At 28.8% G+C, this 22,445-nt stretch overlaps 1 protein-coding gene across 2 annotated transcripts in view; it reads left to right on the forward strand.

Annotated features, from left to right (window-relative positions):
- The window catches only part of LOC113387814, an 872,338-nt gene that overhangs the window by 708,016 nt on the left and 141,877 nt on the right, over nt 1–22,445 (forward strand). The window contains exon 1 of one of the 2 annotated variants that reach the window (XM_026625192.1): nt 13,950–14,061. The exons of the other annotated variant lie outside the window; for it this stretch is intronic. The gene's annotated coding sequence lies outside the window, so the exon portion shown is untranslated. Of the gene's footprint in view, nt 1–13,949; nt 14,062–22,445 lie in introns of those variants that run through there. 2 annotated transcript variants of the gene reach the window in all.

Genomic DNA, 22,445 nt, shown 5'->3' on the forward strand with positions numbered 1-22,445 from the left:
GTTGCTGTATATTATAAAGAATCTAACCTAGAAACCGGACAAAAGTCAAACAAACGATCTTAGATAACAGGGTCTTTTTGACCCAGCTTCATAACATACAAGTGACGTTGCAGTTTATGTGTAAAACGACTGATTGCACAGCAAACACATGTCATTTTGACAGTATTCAGTATAATTCAGTAGCATAACGTATGGCAGTTGGAGCGTAACATGGCCTTGCCATAACATGGGTCTGTTGTGCGTCAGATTCGGCCCACCAAATTCTTTTATGTCTAAATATGTACCAGGGTTTTAACACTTATTTGAATATTGTAATGAATTTAACACATTGTAATGACTTAGCAGAATTTTAATTTTTATACGATAATCACTTGTAAGATTTATTTATTTTGTGTTTTTTATTTTAAATTTAAAACATTGATTAGATCATTCAATATTGTTTTTTATGTAAGTTTTTATGTTAGTTTTTGAAAACAAATATGAAATAGGTGTTATATAAGCTGCTGTGGTGCAATATCTTATCCAAATTTTGTTCGAAAGCAACACAGTAGTCCATTCTCTTTGTGATGAGATAATTACTTGATATAATTTGAGATCTATTAGATTCTATTTGAGATAATGTTTAGATCTATATTTTCAAGTACAAAATGATATCACTTAACTTTGATGTGAAGCTATCTAAGTTTAGTATAAAACTTGGAGCCTGTGGTTGCAACACCAAAGCTCTTACCACATAGTCATAGAGAAGTTCTGATAATAATTCAAAGACATATTGTTAATTGATACAGTCAATAACCTGATTCATTCAATTATTCGATTATTTATTATATAAAAATAAGTCGGGTTTTCCTTCCTGGCGATATAACTCCAGAACGCACGAATCGATTTCGACGATTTTGCATTCGTTGGTAAGGTCTCGGGCTCCGTGACGTTTATAGTAAAGAATATTGAAGAAAAATTTCAACAGAAAAGCGGAAAACACTTTCTCTTTTTTCACATACAGCGTTATCTCTGATACTTAGCATGTACTACAAACTAATATTTTATGCTACTGCTCATTTGTTTGACAGCTACCCGTTGTTCTCTGTTCAGTTGATTTCATGTGACAAACCTGTATTGTGTTCACTGTAAAATTGTGCAAAAAAGTAAAAAAAATAAGTTATTCATTTCCTAACATTTCAATTGGAAACCATCAAATCAATCACGTGTATTGTGAAAATTTTATGCAATTTCAACAGCAGGGATTTTTTTTCTTCATCTTTTAATCACCAAACGAAATGTTACATGAAATGAAACCATCTGGAGGTGAAACGGAATTCGCCCGGTTTGCTAGTATTTTATAATCAACAACTATTGACTGGTTTTTCCAACATGTCACTATATTATACAATGTCTATATTACGTAAATTTCCACAAATTTACTAAATATCCTTAACTACAGTTGCAAATATAGTAGTGAATAAAAAAAATTTCAATCAAGCCTAAGTCGATTTCATATACTGACTATGGGCGTTACTGAGAAATAAAACTCTGTAAGCGTACGTATTAATTGCGCCCGGACCATTTTCAAAACTTTAATGATTTTTTTAGTTTATCATAGATTTCAACTTTAATGAGTTTATCATAGATTTATAAAATTTCAAACTGTTTGGGTTGACTATCAACTCTATCACTATGCGAAGTTTCATCAAAATTGTATAAGATTAAATCTGAGGTTCTCCTTGTGAGTGTTAAATCTATATACTTGTTCATGGAAAAAGACAATGCATTGATATCTTTATAGGATACTTATCAATTGACTTTCTATATTTCTATTTACGAGTCTGTAAAAGCAGGTTACCATCATACGAATGTTTTTCAAAATTTTTGAAATAAAACCGACAATAGCATTGAAAGAGCGAAGCCGCGGGGCCACCGGCGTGCGTTCATCGTTCATTTGATCCCGTCGCGTCGCGGAGTTGCATATGGTCCCGCAGGCGCAACATGAGTCGCCAATAAATTAACTGGTATTTCTTAATCAACGCACCGAGATCCTCGATATAAATAAATAAGACTGACTACGTGCACGGTCATAATGTGCCTGCATGGGTTTTCGATTACTTTGTTGGATGTCAAATTAATTAAAATGTTCTATCCTCCAATAGAAACTTACTCTATTGAAATATTTGAAATATAGTTTTAACTCTTTCTACTCGGATGCCGACGCTCCGGCGGCATAATACATACTAGTTCCAGAATTAGCAAGTGGAAAGGGTTGAAATTTTTATTTAAAATGTCTGTACAAAATAAGACATTGATATCTGACATCTATGAAATTTACTATTCAAATGTTGGTAACAATACAAATCTTATTTTCTTAAGGGGGGCGATACATGTAATCGCCTTAATTTTTACCATTTTTTGAGGACTTTTTAAACTGGGAAGGAATGATTGAATCTTTTTGAACTTTTTTAGGGTTATTTATTATATATTAAAATACACAAAAAAAATTTTTTTTAATTTTTTTTTTTTAAATGGCTGCCGTAAAACTAAATCTGCCAAGACCCTCTCGGAAAACGCCATCAATTTGCGGGCGTTCTCACTTTTCGTACGGTGATCTGAATTTAAAAAAATTAGTTTGTACGTGTTCATAAAACATATATCTTCTAGTTAAACCAAAAAAAATTAAAAAAGTCACAAAATCGTAAATTGGCACACCTTAGAAAAAAAAAGTTCGATTTTTCACCTTTTTTTCAATGTTTTTTTTTGATAAAAGGGTTAATTTTTGAAACATTTTTTGGAATGTTTGAGGTTTAACTAGAAGCTATTACTGTAAAGTAGATGTGTGCAAAATTTCATTGGAATCGGTTGAGAACTTTTTGAGTTATCCCGCCCGCAAATTTCAAAAATGTCGTTTTGAGAAAAACGCGTTTAAAGTTTTGACACAGAAACAGATAAGAGTACAATAGCACTCAAGCGTCGAGTTGAGGCGTGGCACTTAAATGAGTTTTTATTGTATAAATAATGATAATTTTGTTTTGAATATTTACAGGCATATTTTTGAGATGTTATTGTAACGATTTATGAAAAAAAAAATCGAATTTTTTTTCTTGTTACATGTATCGCCCCCCTTAAAATGGGTAGTAGTAAAGTGATCAAGTGGTCAAGACGTATTGCAAACAGTTCATTTATTAAGGCAGCAAATATGATAAAATGATAATAACAATAATAATAAAAATGCTATGCTACCTTAGCCAAACATTGATCAGCGCGTCTCCGCATCAATTCAAGCCGAATATTTTTTGAATCATTCCAATCGATTGATCCGTGCTCTTGAAATCGTCGACAAAATATTTTGTCTGCACATACATACACACAAACATACATACACACTACATATATCATTTTTTTAATGTGTACCAAAATGTTCAGAAATCTATGAAACGCAAAGATGTGCAAAAATTTTCATTTTCGATTTTTTGCGATTTCAATAATTTTCCCTACGGGAAGTTAATAATAATAATGTTACAATACTAAATCCACAAGTTATTTAAACAATTACAAAAACTATATTATATCATAGAATGTTGAAAAGAAAGGCCCTACTTGATCTAAAGATAATTGAACAATGATTCTTGGTGTGTCTTTATTTTGAATAATTAAGACATTACATTTATTTTCATGTTATAATTTTTACGATATTGTTATAATTTACCTATAGTTTATCTAATTAACTATTAAGTTGTTTTGCCAACTTGTCATTATTTTAATACAATTCATTTTATCCAGCAGACATTTATAAATCATCTTAACTGGACAGTTGTAATAATATAATAATAATAATAAAAATAAATAGAATAATAGAACTAACATATAAAAAATACGCATAACTATAATCGATATTATATATGTTGAAAATCATAAATTGAATTTAAAAAAACCTTGAGGTTAAAACTTGAAGTTTTAGTAGGTATATTGGAAGCGCAAGATTTTTATTCTTTCATAATTAATAATAAGTATGAATTTCATGCATTATATTATAAATTTTGTCAAATTTTGTGTATAGGACAGTACACAAAATTTATATTTACGTTTATTATTCCTTTATATGTTTGTATATAAAATTAATATTTACGTTTATCATCCTTTTAATATTACGTGATTTGTTAAATGCTGACTAACAATGTCAAATATTTCTAAACAGTATGATGCTCTAGTTAAACAAAAAAAATTGAAATAGTATTAGGCGATTTTCAAGAATTGTTTTTGCTAATGTAAAGTTTGAGTTTATATTTTGAAAAATGAAATTCGTATTGACTCTGTGTATGTGTATATTTATAAAGAACAAATATCCGCACATATATATTTATTTACCACGTTACAAAATTGTAAAAGATTCAATTATACGCACTGATTGTTTTGTATATATACTTAAATCTGCATTTTGATAGGTTGTATTATTATAAAATAAGGAATTGAAATAAAAGAGCTTTCAATTCATTCATCGATTACCAATCGATTGAAATATGTTACTTAATTTATCTCTGAGATTTAAGTTCAAACTCGATAACAAACCAATTTAGCGAAGCATGTACCTGTCATAATGCGTTTCAAAATTAACTTTTATTGACCGAGCATGCAGTATATTCTTTAAAGGCGATGTGTAAAAAAAATATTATGTAAATATCGAAAACATATTTTACGTGCGATTAAACTCACAAACTTCATTTATATCGATAACAAGAGTTTATTATGTTGTTATCGAGCTGAGCGATTCTTAAGTATTCTTTATAAATATATATAAAAGTAAGGCACATGATTTATCGTATCGAAAGATGTTTGATAACATCTTTGTGCGTACGGACGCGGTATCGTCCGTCTTGCATAATAAATTAATAAGCGACCAACAACGGGTCATTAGCGGAAGAGCTGGAGGAGATTTTTTTTAAGATGTTTCGATTCTTGTCGAAATTTGATGAAATGGATTTTTGAACTTGTACGAAGATAATACAAGGCACACATAGATAAAGGTGTCTTTAACAAAAATTGGGTACCCGATTCTTGCCTCTTCCTACTTATGAAGTAGTACGAAGGAGTCTTACTTAGAATAATAAATTTGTTATCCAATATATTGATTGATTGAATATTGCGCAAATATAATAAATCTAATTGATTTTAAACAAGATATTATGTAAATTAATGAAATTTATTTAATTTAATACACAATAGCAAAACGAGTTGGTTACAAGATTCTATATTTTTGTGGAGTCAAGGAACATGCGGTTTCTTGTTCCATGTTAAATGCGCAAGTGATAGTCACTATTACATTTATCACCATTGTAACGATGAATCTGACTAGATCTCAGAATATTTATACAGATATAGTAATATTTTTACTAATTAGTAAATTTACAAATATATTTCTTGTTAACATTCTGTATTTGATTTTAAAGAGAAAATTTATAATAGCACTAATCGCGGTGGTGACTTATTTCAGTTTATTTCTTGAGAGCATGGAAACAATAGAGTTTTGTCTCCCATTATATAATATAATAAATTAACTAAATTGGTGACCCCGACATGAACTAAGAGGATGACCGATATCAAAGAACAGAGAAATTCCAAAGTTTTTTTTTGGCATTTGGGATTTATCTTACTTTAGATGTTTTAGCAGTACGGCTCTGAAATAATTAGCTTTATTTTTGTACTCTAGAAAATAATTTTTATTTTATGGCGTGTTTTTAGGATTTGCCTGTTTTTCATTAGTAAGAGGTTAGGTCAAACCTAAAACAAAAATGTTCTAGATTTGATACCCGCCTCGGATAGTCTGATACAAAGTAGTAGTTAATCGGTTTCGAAATTTAAAATAATCCTATTCCAGCATTTCTGCAATCAATTAAAAATCATCAGTTTTCTAGATATCCTAATACGATATATCACATATAGATAAGACCAACTATATTTTGTGTTGAATATATAAAGTATATATATTGAAATAGTTTTCTTTTTCTCAAAGATCATTTGTTCTACTAAGTTGCAATATTTATTAATATATTAATTATAATAATAATATTAGTAATGTCCGCATCGAACCTAACTATGTTTTAAGATATCAGCTCTGTTACTACAAGTTCCTTTGCCTGATATATACGATTCTTTACGATGCCATTAAGTTGTAATGTTTGGATTTATTTCCTAATTCGTGCACCAGCAATGTCCAAAAGCACAGGTGCTTTTCTTGGTGCATGGAATAAAATAAAATAATTTCGATCGTATAAATTGCACCTTGACACTTTGAAATGTACACTTTAATTACGGCCGAACAGCACGAATAGCATATAAATAAATTGGTTCTTAGGAATAGAGATATTAAAAATTCTATTCCTGACTAAAATTATGTAATTGGGATAAATGAAAGCTTCTTATTGTTTTTTTGGTTGTTATATTAAGAGCTATCAGAACTTAGCGAATTATACGAGCTATTTTGATGGATTCTTAATGACTTCATGGATGGTAAGGGAGTGGTTATCCTATCTCTATTTGATGGAAATATTATTAGGAGGAACAATACTGAAGATTTTTTTATTTGTTGCAGTAATTTGAGGTAGGGTTATTTTTGCGTGGAAATATATCGCTATCTTTATTTTCATGTAAAATCCAATCCTACTGTTGACATTGATGGCATCAGGTGGTCCCAGGTTGGAACCACACACCTGGAACCTCTGAATGAAAGTCCATAGCTCTAACCGCTAAGCCCCGGGAAGCCCAGTGATATTTCTTAATTCAGGATTTGGTGCAAATAGTTGTAGTTCATTTCAAAGGAAAATTTTTAAATGTTCCAAGTTTATATAACATATTTATATTTCTGAATCCATTAATGCAACTCTATCCGTCTTACTCAATTCAATGCAATTATTTATCTAATCTTCGTCCATCTCGATTCATCAATGCAATTTTAATCTAGTAGTGAACCTCTCAATCATGAATTATTCACGAGTAACGCTGTATTAATATTATACCGATCCCAGAGATAGACTATTAAAAATACGCGTTCCACATATTAAAGTCAAAGTCGTGCAACACTACTGTAGGTACGTACTGCAGTAATTTATTGTGTATAATTTTCAACCATATCTTCATCGGTGGATGCCATTTGCGTTCGTTAATGACCGAGCAAAAAAGACTTACTTTAAATGTACGGATAAGTTCAAATGCCTGGTTGATAATAGTATTCGTAAATGCTTCTGGAACATGGGTGGGAAAGTTACATCCCAGAGTCTTTTATGATCTAGTTCAATGTGCTCAACAATATTTACCAAATTACATAAATTTTACTTTTCAGTACCTATTAAATAAATTATTACTCTTACCTGAAACTAATAGTTGCAAGACCTAAGCTTTTATAACTACGCCACGGCAAGCTAGTTTTATAACTAAAATTAAATAATAAATAGAAGCAGGTTCAAAACGGTTTACCATAATTATCTCAAAAACAAGTAAAGTATAGGATTTATTAACGATACTATATTAAAATAGAAGGGGATATTGCAAGGGGATATATTCCAAGTGAAGGCAAGGCAGCTATCTTTTTAATTTTTATGACGTCACTATCAGAATAATATTCGTAATGCACAAATTTAAATATTCGTAACACAAGTAAAACTTCTTTAGGCGCGAGTAGGGTGTAAATCTCCGTACAAATGCAACGGAAAGTGCGTTACGCTCGAACTGTACGTCGTTCGTTCTCGATGAAATCATTTCTATACGAGTCGATTGTAATTAGTTGTCGAGTCGCGTGAATAGAGATCTGTCGTTGTATGCGTTCCGGCATCAACGTTGTATGCGTGCCGATATCAACAAGGAAATCGGCATAGATAAATAAACATTTTAAAGTTACATCATAGTACGAATCTTGATTTAATGAAAAATGCCTGAATCAGAAGAATATTTTACCCTGTTCCTACAAAATGAAACAAATTAAACATTTGTGCCGTGTACTAAACGTAAGTTTATTGATTAAAAATTATTTCTATATTATTCGTAGTTTCTATAAATCTTTGAAGTTATTAAAATGGAAAATATTTTTTAGGCAAGACAGATATTACATCTGTTCAAAGAATGAGATTATATGGGCAGCGAAAAAGTAAAAAAAAATACAAGCAGTCAATGAATGTATGTTAATTTTAATTACTTGAAGTTCTTAAAACATAATTACATGATGCGTGAAGTTGCGAAAACAATATTTTTAGGCGTTGTTTAACATAATTCACTGTGTGAACGAATATTATAGAATTTATTAATCAGCAATTACTTCATTTCTCTAATGAATGTTCATTTCTAAATGCTAATTACAATGACAAACCGAGCATATCATATTTGAAGTATGACTTTAATTACATTATTGTTTTTAAATATTGTACATATTTTTAATCTCATTATAAATTCAAGATGCTTCAACTCTGCAAATAAATATTTTTGAATAACTGCCAGATCAAGGTTATATACAATGTCATCTTTATGAAAAATGCGCCCATGAAATTGGTTCTTCGCATTGGTTAAATAATATATTTATGATTTCATATCATTTCTTTAAAATTAAAAATAATACATAGAAGCTGTTTGTTTCTCAGCGCATGTGGCAAAAAGGGACAGTTGACAAATTTCAGAAAAATAGTTAAAAAATAATATTTCCATAATTAGGAATTTATGGAGAACTTAGCTGAACATAGTTCTGTAGTTGGTTGTTTGATACATGTTTTGTGCTGTGATGTAGATCACTTGGTTTAGACAGTATAATTACTGAATTTCAAATTGGAACTTTGTCCCCCATCTTAGTTTATATACCCCATTGCAACAAACTCATTATCGATCATTATTTTTCCCATGATTTTGTAAGGGTTAAGCCCGAGTAAAAATTATTTTATGTAATTGGAACAATAATTAAGTTTGTTATTCTCTTATGAAGGTTGATTTCTTCTCCCTAACGAATAGGAATTATAATTGGGAAGCCATGACGAATAATTATGGTATTAATAATAGGCAATTTGAATTTCTGTTATTAATACTTATTTTAACTGCACTTTTGCATATAATTCATGATGCAACGAGTATTTTAATTAATGATTTTAATTACTACGGATGTGCTATTAATGTTTTCGTTAACGGGGTGTTTTAATTATGAACTAAGTTCGGCGATGTCTGTTGACGGAATTATTTTTATGTGACTTTAGAATTGAATTTTCATAATTAAAATTACCTAGCTATAACAGTAAATCGTTGATATCAAGAATGTTATGATTCAATATGCATTCTTTGGGTTGGTTTCATGCCAACTACTAAATTTATATGCATTTGAAATAATAATCATAACTTCGAATATGAGATATTACAGGTTATTCTTGAATGAAATGCTAATAAGACTCGTGAGTTGCCCAGATAGGCGTATTTGTTACTCGAATGATTTGTATTATAGAGAAATTTATACGTCCATAAATCACGACGATTATAAATATTTATGGATAATTTACTGAACTAGTAGAGTTGCTCTTTAAAAATATTGCGCAAATATTATAAACTTTACAATCTAATTAAAAATATTTACCAAGCAATGTTGCAAATAAACTATAGTCATTGTGAAATGAATACATTCAGCATAGACAGTAATAAGTTAACACGGAAATTTCTGTATTTATTTATGTAGGTTGTGTGATTATAAAGTTTCAGAGCTCAATTCATGTTTAGCTCATGGTTTTCATTCTTTAGGCGATCATAAAATTTGCAGTTGGTGCTAATTAACATCATAAAATTAAATGTAAATTCTAGAGAAGAATTAGACTCTCCATTTTAGTGTACTTCATTTTTACAGCATAACTTATTAAGGAATAGAACAAAATTTTATGAGCTTGAATAATTCAAACATTATAAATGGCAAAATTGCATACATAATAAAAATATTACAAAATAATTCAATTTTCTTATACCATCTACATGTGGGTCTGATATCATTATAATATGAAGGATATGCTGATCATTATATCCGTCCATATTTTTGGTTAATGGATGAAAGTATGTACTTCCAATATGTACTTTTAATATGTTAATTTTTAGTTGTATTAATAGAAATTATTATTAAAGTAAAATTTCTTTAGGCGCGACTAGAGAGTAAATCTCTGAAAATGCAACGGAAATTGCGTTACGCCCGAACTTGTTTATTGTGATTAGTCGTCTTGTCGAGTGAATAGAGATCTTTCGTTGTATGCGTACATCAACAATGAGCATTTTATCGGGACATCAATAAATTTTAAGGTTACATCGTAGTACAAATCTTGATTTAATAAAAGTGCCTGAATCAGAAGAATATTTTACCCTGTTCCCCGTAAATAATTATAAGGAAAATGACAGTAATTTTTGAAGTTATTAAAATGGAAAAACACATTTTGCTGGAGATTGTATAGCCAGCGAAAAAGTAAAAAAAATGCAAGCAGTCAATGAATGCATGTTAATTTTAATTACATGAAGTTCTCAAATATCATATTTGAAGTATGACTTTAATTACATTATTGTTATCAAATATAAATATTTTCAATGCTATTATTGATATAATTTTAATTTATCATTAAATAAATATGTATAATGATTGACATTAATAAATGTGTACATCACGAGTGTTACCATATTGCTAATAAAAATCATTCAAAACTGTTATATGATGTATTTATATTTAACTTAAATGCCATCTCGTACAATAGCAAAAACGGTAGAATTTATCAGAACTTCATTGATGCACGACGTACTATTAAATTGATAATTAAATTATTGCAGTGATGAACAGCAATATAAATATGTTGAAACACCACTATCTATGGACCAGAATAATTTTTGCTATATTAATAATGCAAACTTCAAATTTAATACTGTCTAGGCTAAAAAATTTAACGTTATTTAAATTTAATCTAATAGAATTTTCAGAGCAATAGATTCATTTCGTTTACATGGCATTTAGCACTCTCTGAATAAATATTTTTGCAAATGCTCAACTCACACATAAAACAATCGTGCATGGTTTTGTTTGTAAATTTTATTCAGAAATTTGATCATTTCATTTTAAGTACATATAGTCTGATGACTTGTGAAGCTTTTAGGTTTTAACTAATAATTGCTAATGCATTAGGAACTTGTTGATGTTTTTTATCTCTGTGATTTGTATTAAGTCTAGTTAAAACTGTTATCATGTATCTCAAGATAATGCCAATTAAAGTTACTCAAGTATATTCTTACATTAAAATGAATATCCTCTCCTTCACAAAGCTTTGCTAAATTCCTAATCCGCCACTTGCCAATTAAGCTAATCATAAACTTGCTGTACTATTTTAAGTGAATTCTCACTTTTATCCTCTCTTTAATTAATACCTGAAATGCACCTGAGCAGTTGTTGGTTTATCATGCAAGATTTACGTAAAACACACGTTAATTAAAGAATACATATGTTTTTATGGTACTTTTAATAAAGCAAGCTCATTATCACAACTTTACACATCGTTGTACAGATTCAAGCTTTCTCGTTGCGTTTCTGCATACTTGTGCACTTTTCTGAAACAGTGGTGGATGAAATATTTAAAAAATATTTAATTTATTAAATATTTAAATTATTTAATAAAATATTTAATTTCAATTTGTTTAGAAAATTATCCTTTTTTGGTAATCTACTCTTTTTAAGTGAAGTATTTCCAAGGTTTGAAATCATCCCAACATTGAATTCTTAAGCCGTGGAATATTTAAATTACTATTTTTTCGAAATCCAAAAACACAAAAATATTCTAAATAAAGAATTCGACTATTCTTGATTCAGATTGTTAGCCATGCAAATTTCATTTTTGTTACTGATATTACGTGTTCAGTGCTCTGATTTCACGGTATGTTTAACTTTGCCAACGTGAAAAATGTCACAATGTAAATACGCAAAAATGTACGTCGTTAGGGAAACTACTAGAGCGTAATATTAAGATAAAGAGTATTTTTTTCTTTTCAGACCATTCCAACTGCGTACCATATCTTCGATCATTCGAAATGAAAAATACTTTTAGTTTTCTCTATTGTAAGAAATATCTAGGAAATATTCTATTTTTCATTTATGAGTCGTAGCGGCTAATTATGATACAATATTGCAATTGGAATAATCATTTTTATTGGTTCACTGGATCTACTCATACTTTCATTAATGGGAAGTTAAGAAATGATCAAAAATGAAAATTTTCATATATCTTTACGTTTCAGAGGTTTCTGAACATTTTGGGACAACTTAGAAAAAATGAATGTATGTGTGTGTATGATGTATGTGTGTTCGGATAAAAAATTTTGTCGACGATTTTGGGAACACGGTTTAACCGATTTGAATGTTTTAAAAAACATTTGATTGCTAATGATAAAGGTATGTGCTGATTAGTTTTTGGACAAGGCGTTTTGTAGATACGGGGTAAAAAGTGCCATTTTGCGGTCAAAAATGATCATTAGACATATGCATCTCTATGCAGCTAAATCAGCGCGATTGCATTGAAAAAAAGTTGAAAATTTTCAAAATATTTCGAAATATAAAAAAAAAAATACATAAATCCTTTTTTTGCAAAAATTTCAAAATATTCAAAAATATTTTTTTTTCAAATTTAAATTTTTGGTACTGAAAGTTCCAGCAATTTGCTCTAATGCACGATGCATACACCACTAGTTAATTTTCCCAAATTATTTATTGAAAAATAATATATAAATGAATTTAAAATACGCGGTTATAATACATTATAACATTGAAGCTCCTGTTGTGCCAATTCAATTTAAATGAAATGAGCTTCAGATTAAGCTGGCACTTGCATTGGCTATCAATAAGCTTCATAAATATTTGTATGTGACATGCTTTGCAGTGGGTGAACCATTCATATCATTTGTGTTTAGCTTTCCCTTTCACATATATACTACATAACATACTTCCCACATTCACAATCGGTATGCGTACTAAAAATGTTCTAGAAATATTTTTATGGCTTTACAACGTTTGCCGGGACAGCTAATATATATATATATATATATATATATATAATCAATTTTATTAATTAGTCATTTTTTAAAAATGCTTAAAAGCTTCTTTTTGTTAATTCTTTTGTTAAAGTGTATGTACAAAGAAAATAAAAAAGTACAAGTTTCATATATTAACAATTATTTCATTCATTTATTAATTATATAAACGAATCTGTTTTACTTGTCACTAACAAATTGTTATTTAATTTTCTACAAATAGTTGAAAATTTGCAACGCCGAAACATCAAATATTGGTTTTTCAAACATTGTATGTATATGACCTCAAAAACCGTTGCTAAATTCATTACCCAATCAATAAAAAGTTTACTATCAAATTTATATGTAAATGTTAACGCCTTTTTAGTACCTATAATTTAATGACAGTGAAAGGATAGCTATAAATTAACTTAATTTATTTCGTTATAATCATATTGCCAACTAATTGTGATTTTGTTGCCGTATTTAGAAACATTTCATTACATGCAAATAATAATATATTTTTTGTTAAATTATTCTTGCAGAATATTTAATTGAATAATAATATCTAACTTGATGTTGTTTATTTTTAAAATATTAATTGATTTCAATTTGAAATATATAAGGTTTTAACATAAGCTAATAAAATAAATTTATTATAAATGTAGTGCTCTTCATTAAAATTAATTTGAAAAGCAACTTACCAAAGTACTCTAAACCGATAAATAAAGAATCAAAAATCAAAATCACACAAATACCGCTGAAATACTGACAAGTTTTTTTACATATAAGTTTTAAGGTATGTTTAATACAGATGGCATTAGGATTCATATGTATAAAAATATTAGGGGATTCATATCATAGTTTCTGACAGACTTTTTTAGAATGTAATACCAGTTTGGTTTTGAGTGTCGTGCTGAGTGTTTGGTCGTGGATTTTCGTTAGTGTGTTCTTTCTGTGTTATTTTATTTGTGGATTCGTGAATTTGTTCTAATGTTTTGATACAATAAACAAAACTGTGCAGGTCCGTCATTTTTGCAGGTAATATAAAATAGATCTATCTTAATTTTTTGGTTTGCGTTATTATTATCGGCTAATTTTGAATTGTATATATATCTTATTTCGTTTCAAATGTATCAATATTTTATCATGTGTAACAATTTTTGTGAGAAATTGTATAAATAGTGATAAATACTATATAACTCATCTTATATTTCAATAAATGTTGATAAATGTAAAAAAATTACAACTGTGGTTAGTTGAAACAAAACATTAGAATTATTTATACATATAAGAATTAAATACAAATTTAAGTAAAAAAGATTAGATGGAATGTGTAGTTTGTAAGATATGGGCACATGTAAACAGTTGTTACAATAGACACTATATATTTTATTTGATTGTGATAATAACTGTAGTTTATATCGACATGCATATTACAGAAGACATTATATATTTCATTTGTATTAATTATAGTTTACTAAAAAAGTTATTTAGAAACATGTCATTTTTTTAAATAATTAATTATCAGAGGCATTATTGTCCAGTTTTTGTCGTTACTTGTTGATTCGGTAGATGTCTAGCATCTGGTTTCTCCATATAAATTATCTACTATATAAACTATAATAAAGTAATTTTGTAGTAATATTGTTGGATATGTTTTTACAATCAATGGATTGGCATCCGATTTAGACATTCCGATTAAGACAGTAAGAAAAAATTGCTAATGTTTCATTATGAAATAGGTAAAAACCCTAAACTTCACGTACCAAACAAAAAATTTTTAAAAGAGATTTAAAATTTTTTAGAACTTAAAAAAAAGATTGAAATTAAAGTTTTGAAAAAAATTATCCTGTTTGAAAAAAAAAAAATTCCCATACTTTGAAATATTTTGGAAATTTTGAACTTTTCTAAAGCAATCGCGATGCTTCAGGTGCGTAGGGATGAAATATCGAAGCGCGTAAGCGCTGCGTCACAGTGTAACGAATAAACAATGATACGAAACCTAAATAAATATAAGCAACATTTATACCTAATATCGAAATCTCTCTAAAATATCTGGTAATTTGATGTGCATATGTCTAATAATCATTTTTGTCCTGCAAATGGCATTTTTTTACTATTTTCACTCCAGCTTCGAAACCGCTAGATCTGCGGTTTAAAAATTTAATTAGTTTTTTATTTTGTCAATACAAGTAAAATATTTTTTGAATTATTGAAACCAGGTGTTCCGTTCTCATGAAAACTGAATTACCATTTGTGGCACTTTTTGCCCCGTATCTTCGAAACGGGTGGTCCTGCTTAATCAATAGGAATCGAATGTTTTTTAAATTATTCAAATTGGTTTAACCGTGTTCTCGAAATCGACGACGAAAATTTGTATCCGAACGCACACACATTCACACACACATACACACACTCACACACACATACACTCACTCACACACATACACATACTCTCTCTCTTTTTCTCACACACACATATACATCATTTTTTTCTAAGGTATGCCAAAATGTTTAGAAACCTCTGAAACGTAAACATATATAAACAATTGCATTTTCGATTTTTATGGCCATTACTATAACTTACCCTACGAGAAGTAAAAAAGAAAAAAAATCTAATGTAATTCTAATGTTTTCATACAAGTATTTATATAATATACATATTATGTCACCATAAATATTTGCTCAATTTTTGAATATCTCTTCCAAAAGTCTGCTATCTATATATTCGAGGATCATTATTTATCAAACAACACGGAGTTCATTTTTCACAATAACAATACTCCGAAAAAATATAACGGTATATTTATTCCAACTCGATACTTCAAAAATTGAATTACGTAATATTAACGTTGAATGACAATCGGACGTACAACATTATTAAAATGGCATTAAATATTTTTGACATATTTCGGTTTTCGTCCGACATCTCCTCTTAATGATTGATCTTTTCTTTCCCCAAGTCTTGAAAATGTCAAAGGGGATTTAAATAAAGAGCCCTGCTTAATAGAAAAAAGAATCTGACAAAGCACGACACATGTCAACGCCATCAATCTACCTCATTGAAATTAGTCGTCACAAGGGATTCTAAATTGTTTTCGGAAAAAAGGTAATACTATGTAAATTTAGTCGCATAGGTAATATGGGATGAATTGATTTAGTTTCGTGAGTAGGTACTTTAGTATGGAGTAATTAATAAAGAGATAAATAGGTTATAAATCGTATTAACACGGATAGTAAAACTATCAACGAGGTACAAAAATTGAGTCATTTTTGAAATAAAATATTCATTCGTAAAATTCTACGATTCTATTTATGCTTAATATTACTGCTTAATTCACAAAATTTACCAGGCGTTTTGCCATATTTAAAAGCGCTCAGTCGTTGTAAATATTAAAAATATAGCAAAGAAAAAGGCTAAAAATACTACTAAAATAACTTAAAATTATTTTCAAAATATAACACTGTTTATCACTGCTATATGTAATTTATTCAACTTTTCGATGCAAACTGAGTCATTGTTTATAAAATAGCCTGTGCCTCACAGAGTTTGTTTGTCCACTCAGATGGACAGCCGTCCCCAAAGAGTTAAATCGTTATGTACAATGATTGCTATAGCATTCACGTCAGGTATTACACTCCTATTTTTCGCAATGAGCTTGCTCAAGCTAATTAGTGAGTACTGGAAAAGTTAAGAAAATACAAAAACACCTAAATAATCAGTTTAAAAACTTAATTCGAAATAATTGTTTTCAAAATTTGAATGCGATATGAATTTGAATGGTAGAGCATTCACGTCCGCAAACGTGTTAGTTTATTAAATAGTATTACATTCGAATGAGTTTTCTACGTTTTTCACTTTTCTTACATCACTTTTTACAATTATATGTCAAATAAAATATAAAAAATATAAGTATCTCATACTACCGAATTGATTTAAAAAAAAGAAGCTGTTCGAAAGATATTAGATGAGAATGATACAGTTTACTTTTAGGTGAAAATCTACCGAGCCGTTTCCTTGTAATTAACTGATGAAAAAATAATAAACCGGTTTTTATGGAACTTTTTTTGGCGATATATATATCATAGTCTTAACTTAACTGAATTATTATGGCTTTACGGCAAGTAGTTTAATATTAAAAATTCATCAGAATTTGGGAAAATGAGTAGTTTTTTGACGTTTGTTAAAATTAAAATTAGATGTTTCACATGATATAACGATAGAGTACTTGATCTCAATGAACATACTAAACCATTAAAGTCCTACGAAAACTGGTTCAATTATAAAAATTATTGATTTGTGAAAATTTGATTTTAGATAATACTCCGAATTATCGTGTTCGTTCGCTTTCAAATATGTGTAATAAATCCACTCAGAATACTTTTAAACTCTCATATATTAATTTTTTTTTTGAATTTTTAGGCATTTTTTCAAAGAAAATATTTAATAAATTTTCAAAAATGTAAATGCAAATTGTTAATAATATATGTATTTTTATCATCATTATTCAATTATAGAAAAAGTATAACTGGACGGTCTGACTTTATTATATTTTTAAATTACCTTGTAAAATTTTAATAATTTAATAACATATTATTTTCGACTTTGATAAAAAGTTAGTGGAATCAATAAATTTTAAAAAACTATTATATTCATCATATTACTTACTTACATGTCATTAGCGCGAAGAACCAAAGATACTATCAATTTTCTCCATAGGAAATTTTATAATTTTTACAAGTTCATTCACAAACAAGATTAATATATTCATAGCTCTAATCTCAATATATATCTCACTTCTATTTACATAATATTATTTCCTAAACGATTTCATAAATAATGTATGAACTCAAGTAACCATTAACCATAAAAACCTCATTCAGCTATAAGCCCCGAAATACATGTTAATTATGGTTCGAACGGCAAGAATTTCATAAAAAACTGTTATCGTCTCGCGGCCCTGTTTTAATTTTTATAATGACTTAATTACGATCTCGGCCTCTGCTGAACGTTTTTTTCGAACGATGTCTTTGCGTAAATACAAGTATTATTATAGATTGGCATTTAGTTAATTTTGCCAAGTTGCGATAAAGAGGCTGAAGATGATCAAATTTGACGTCATTTTACTGCAATAAAATTTTTATTATAAATGAAGAATGATTTTGTAATGATATAAAGATAAGTGGTTGTTTACCATAAAGGTTTATTATTCTCTTGACGATATGTCTTTTACTAGTCCCATGGTAAGAACGTAAAACTATTTTCCCACATACTTATATTGGAAATTACTGATAGTTAAAGTTTAAGGCCTGTACTGGTATTCTAATCGAAGATAGTATCATACAGGAATATTTTTTGTCAATCACACCTTTATTAACGATATAAAAATTAAAGCTCTAAACCCAGAAAATGTGAATCTAAATTATAAACAGAACATTGAGAAAATAAAACTACAATGGATTACAATTTGAAAATAATAATCATTAGAATAAATTGAATTCTAATTAACTATACATTAGCTCATAGATGAGAGTTACTTTTAAATAACTATAAGTAATATGTGTAAATTATGAGCACCAATTTTCTGATAAAATAAAAATGTTACAAAAACGCTATGTTACGTTCCTATCTACATATAAATTGGTAATAAATACAGTCAAAATTCTATATATAACTTTTTGCCAGTTTTTACTATGACTTCATATAAAGATTGGACTTGAACATAAGGTTGCCATGACAACGCCCTGTTATATTTCTATTTTTTTGAAGAATGGGAAGAATTCACTTAGAATATAATCTTTTTGACTATTTGTGAGACTAAAACTATACAATATAATTTCTGTGTATTTTAATATCAGTTTTTTTTAATATCAATTAAACAGCAATTCAATATCATTTATTATTTTTTAATAAAACAGTAAATCATTTGGCGCCATCAAATATGTTTATTTACTGATTAAGTATCTGTAATTACTATTTAAATTTTATCGGTCATAATTCTATTATGCTCATGTCATACTCCACAAATATTCAACAATATATTCACTGAAAAACGATTTATATAACAATAATAATATAAACTAAATGGTGTCAATTAAAATTCAATGTGATATCAAATCATGAAATTACGAGTAGTATATATTTATAAATTGTTTACAAACTATACAGAGTGTCATTTATCTACACATAGATATTTTTACTGGAAATTTATTGCTAAATAGAAGAGTTTCTTGAATGAAGTTTTAATATGAACATGTGAAGTGAGTAAAATTATAATTACATGTTTCTTTGAAATGAATCAAATTTACTGCAAAAACGAATAACTCTTAACGACAAGGATTTTATTGAATTATGTACATCGAATGGCTTTTAAATTTATAACATCGGTCTAGCTGTTTTTTAAGAAAACGTCGACGAAAATCAGCTCATTAACACACATACTCACATACATAAACAAACATTATTCTTCTAAATTTGGGCTCATTCGATTTAGAATGACTTGATACACTAAAAAACATAACTGGAATTTTGTGCTTAAACTCATTTTGTGTTTCTCCTTAGGGAAGTTAATTAGTAGTGCACCTAGAATCTGGTAATATGAAATGGTTAGGCAAAATTATTGTAAGGACACAAATTTGATACTTTAATTTAATATTTTCGAGAATTATCTTTAGTCTAATAAGTGTGCACTGATCTGTTCAAGTCATATATGGAAATATTAGGATTACTATTGGTAATTACTAGAATAGTTACAACTTGGTTAACTGAGAACTTTAACTGAACGTAAAAAGTACTGAAAGATTTTAGCTTTGTTTAAATTGAAATAAGCACAATTATACTATCAACAAAATAAACTAAATAAGAAGACTCTCAATAAGAAATGGTCAAAAGATCTACGAGTATGGATATTATATAAAGAGCTCTAGATTCATTCTAGCAAGTGATCTCTTCAATAGAGAAGACTTCTAAACGCCATGTAAAACATCATCACGGCTTTTAAAATATTAAATACATACTCACATGTATTTTGACGAACTCTTAGATACAATATAAATAATAATAAGGGTTAATATGCTTTCTAATAATACTTACTATATTATTGAATTATTGTTCTATTTTTTAACATTTTTCCAATTTTATCTACTATCCTGAAAGTATTTGTTCAAAGGCACAGCCAGCCATGTCAGCAAAAACTGTAATACTAGAGCAATAGATTTACTCCTGTATTAACGTGTTCTGTGATAGATGCAATTCAGTTTCATTTCCTCAATTTTATTCGATTCTTTTTGAAACAGCACACGGCTTCATTGGTACGTTCAAACATCGTTTAACTAGCCAACGACGCCGATCCTCAATCGATTCACGCCGGTGACACCATGCTACTGCAACTCTTTGATTTCATCTAGTAGGGGGGGTTGGTAGAAAATTAGATGGAAAATTATTTATCATATAGAGTAACTACTTTTATTCCGTTTAAATTAGACATAGAGGTTAATATACTGAATGCTGAATAAAAATTCATAAGCCGAAGTCATTTATTGATTAGTGTCTTAATTCCTGATTAGTGTCCAAGATGTATTAGATCAGGATACAAGATTAGTATCCTGGGCTATTAATATAATTCTTATTGATATTGGTTTCTTTCCATTCCATCCCGTCAAAACACAAATAGAATAATTTGTAAACTAATACGTAACTAATTCTCATATAATTCTTTGAATGCATATGCAAACAAAAAATCGATAAACATAATTCTTTTGGAGATACATGAAAATGGTCAAAACCCGAGTGGCTTCTTGGTAAAATTGTGGGTCACTACACCGGAACCTTTAGTTCTATTAACCTCGAACAGCTTTTTCAAATCATAGATATCAAGCTTCACTTGGCTTTTGGGAGATTGCTACAAAAATAACTAGGTCAAAGGGTACAACTAGAAAGGACAAATACTGAGTTGTCTTCTGATCGTCATCGTTAAATTATTAAAACCATTACTAAATGACTTCATTTAATAATAGACAGGTTCTGATTCAAATAGAAATACAAATCCTGAGTGTCATTGACATCTAAAAGCAAACATATCCAAAAATTTTCCAAATTTTGATCGAGGCGAATCTTGCAGCTCCCTCATGGTGATACATTGGAACCGGCCAATGTGTGTTTTGAGCAAACACGATTACCCGCTTTTCAATCGTCGCCGCATTAGAAAACCTATCTTCTCGGAAATAAAGAAGTTGATCTGCGGTCAACTACCGTCAACTGTCAACTAGTGCGCCATTTGTCACCACATCCTTTTATCGGGTGACTTTTTGCTCCACTGTTGGATAGATAAATGATGTACCATAAATAGCAGAATAATACTGTGGACGAGCTCAGCATCGGCGGTCGACTCCGTTGCGGTTGACAAGTATGTCGTGCTCCCATTTATCGTAATTGGGTTTGATTGTTTTACTTTTTTCCTGAATTCGCAAATTGAAAAGTTTTATATGGGTACTTGTTTTAACATTTCGATTAAATGTTTTCTAAATTGAAGAACGTTCATATAGTTCCCAACATTAATCTTCTGGATTTGGTAATTGATGAATGGTCTATTGCGTAATACTAAGTGCAGATGATATTTTATTCGGCAATTATATTTTTTGTACATTCTGGCGTATGGATTTCAATATTATTTTAAAAGTTTAGGGCTTGCTAGTAGGTAAGTGGTTAGAACCACTGGACCTGAATCAGAGGTCTAGTGTTTGATGCCACCAGAGATTCAGCAGCCTTTTGTCAACAAAGGTTTGCACTTGGAAATATAGATATAAATATGTTTTCAAGTGAGAATAGCGCTGATTTGGCATTGCTGCATTAAAAAATATTCTTCCTGTTACAGAAATTATAAACATACTTTTTACCATGATGTCAACTTAGTCTTCTAAATTTGAAAATTGATGAATGCACTATTGCAGCAATATTAAGTACAGGACATATTTTATTATGGAATTGTAAATTTTCTACACAATGGTGTATAGATTTCAATGACATCTAAAAAAAATTGAATGACAGCTCTTAACATAACGTCAATTAAATTTACTGGATTTGGAGGCCATTGCAATAAGACTAAGAATGCGTTAGACATTTGATTATAAAATTTAAATAGTTTTGTACAAATTGGTAAACCTAATCAAATATTGTTTTGAAACCTTTAATAAAATTTGAAAAATTTCCAAAAATTTTGCAGATACTTATTACATGCTTAGTATTGCATTGATCATATATCTGTTTACTACCTGTAAATTATATACTTTGTGATAATTTTAACCACCTGTTTATATTATCTATATTTAAAAAAAAATCATAATATATGTAAAAAGCATTAAAATAAATAAATCTCACATAACTTATAAAAAATTAAATAACAAAATAACTAATTTTAAAAGAA

Source organism: Ctenocephalides felis, unplaced genomic scaffold, assembly GCF_003426905.1.
Source record: "Ctenocephalides felis isolate EL2017-DRISC unplaced genomic scaffold, ASM342690v1 CF-g0.4_SCAFFOLD_03572, whole genome shotgun sequence".
Lineage (NCBI taxonomy): Eukaryota > Metazoa > Arthropoda > Insecta > Siphonaptera > Pulicidae > Ctenocephalides > Ctenocephalides felis.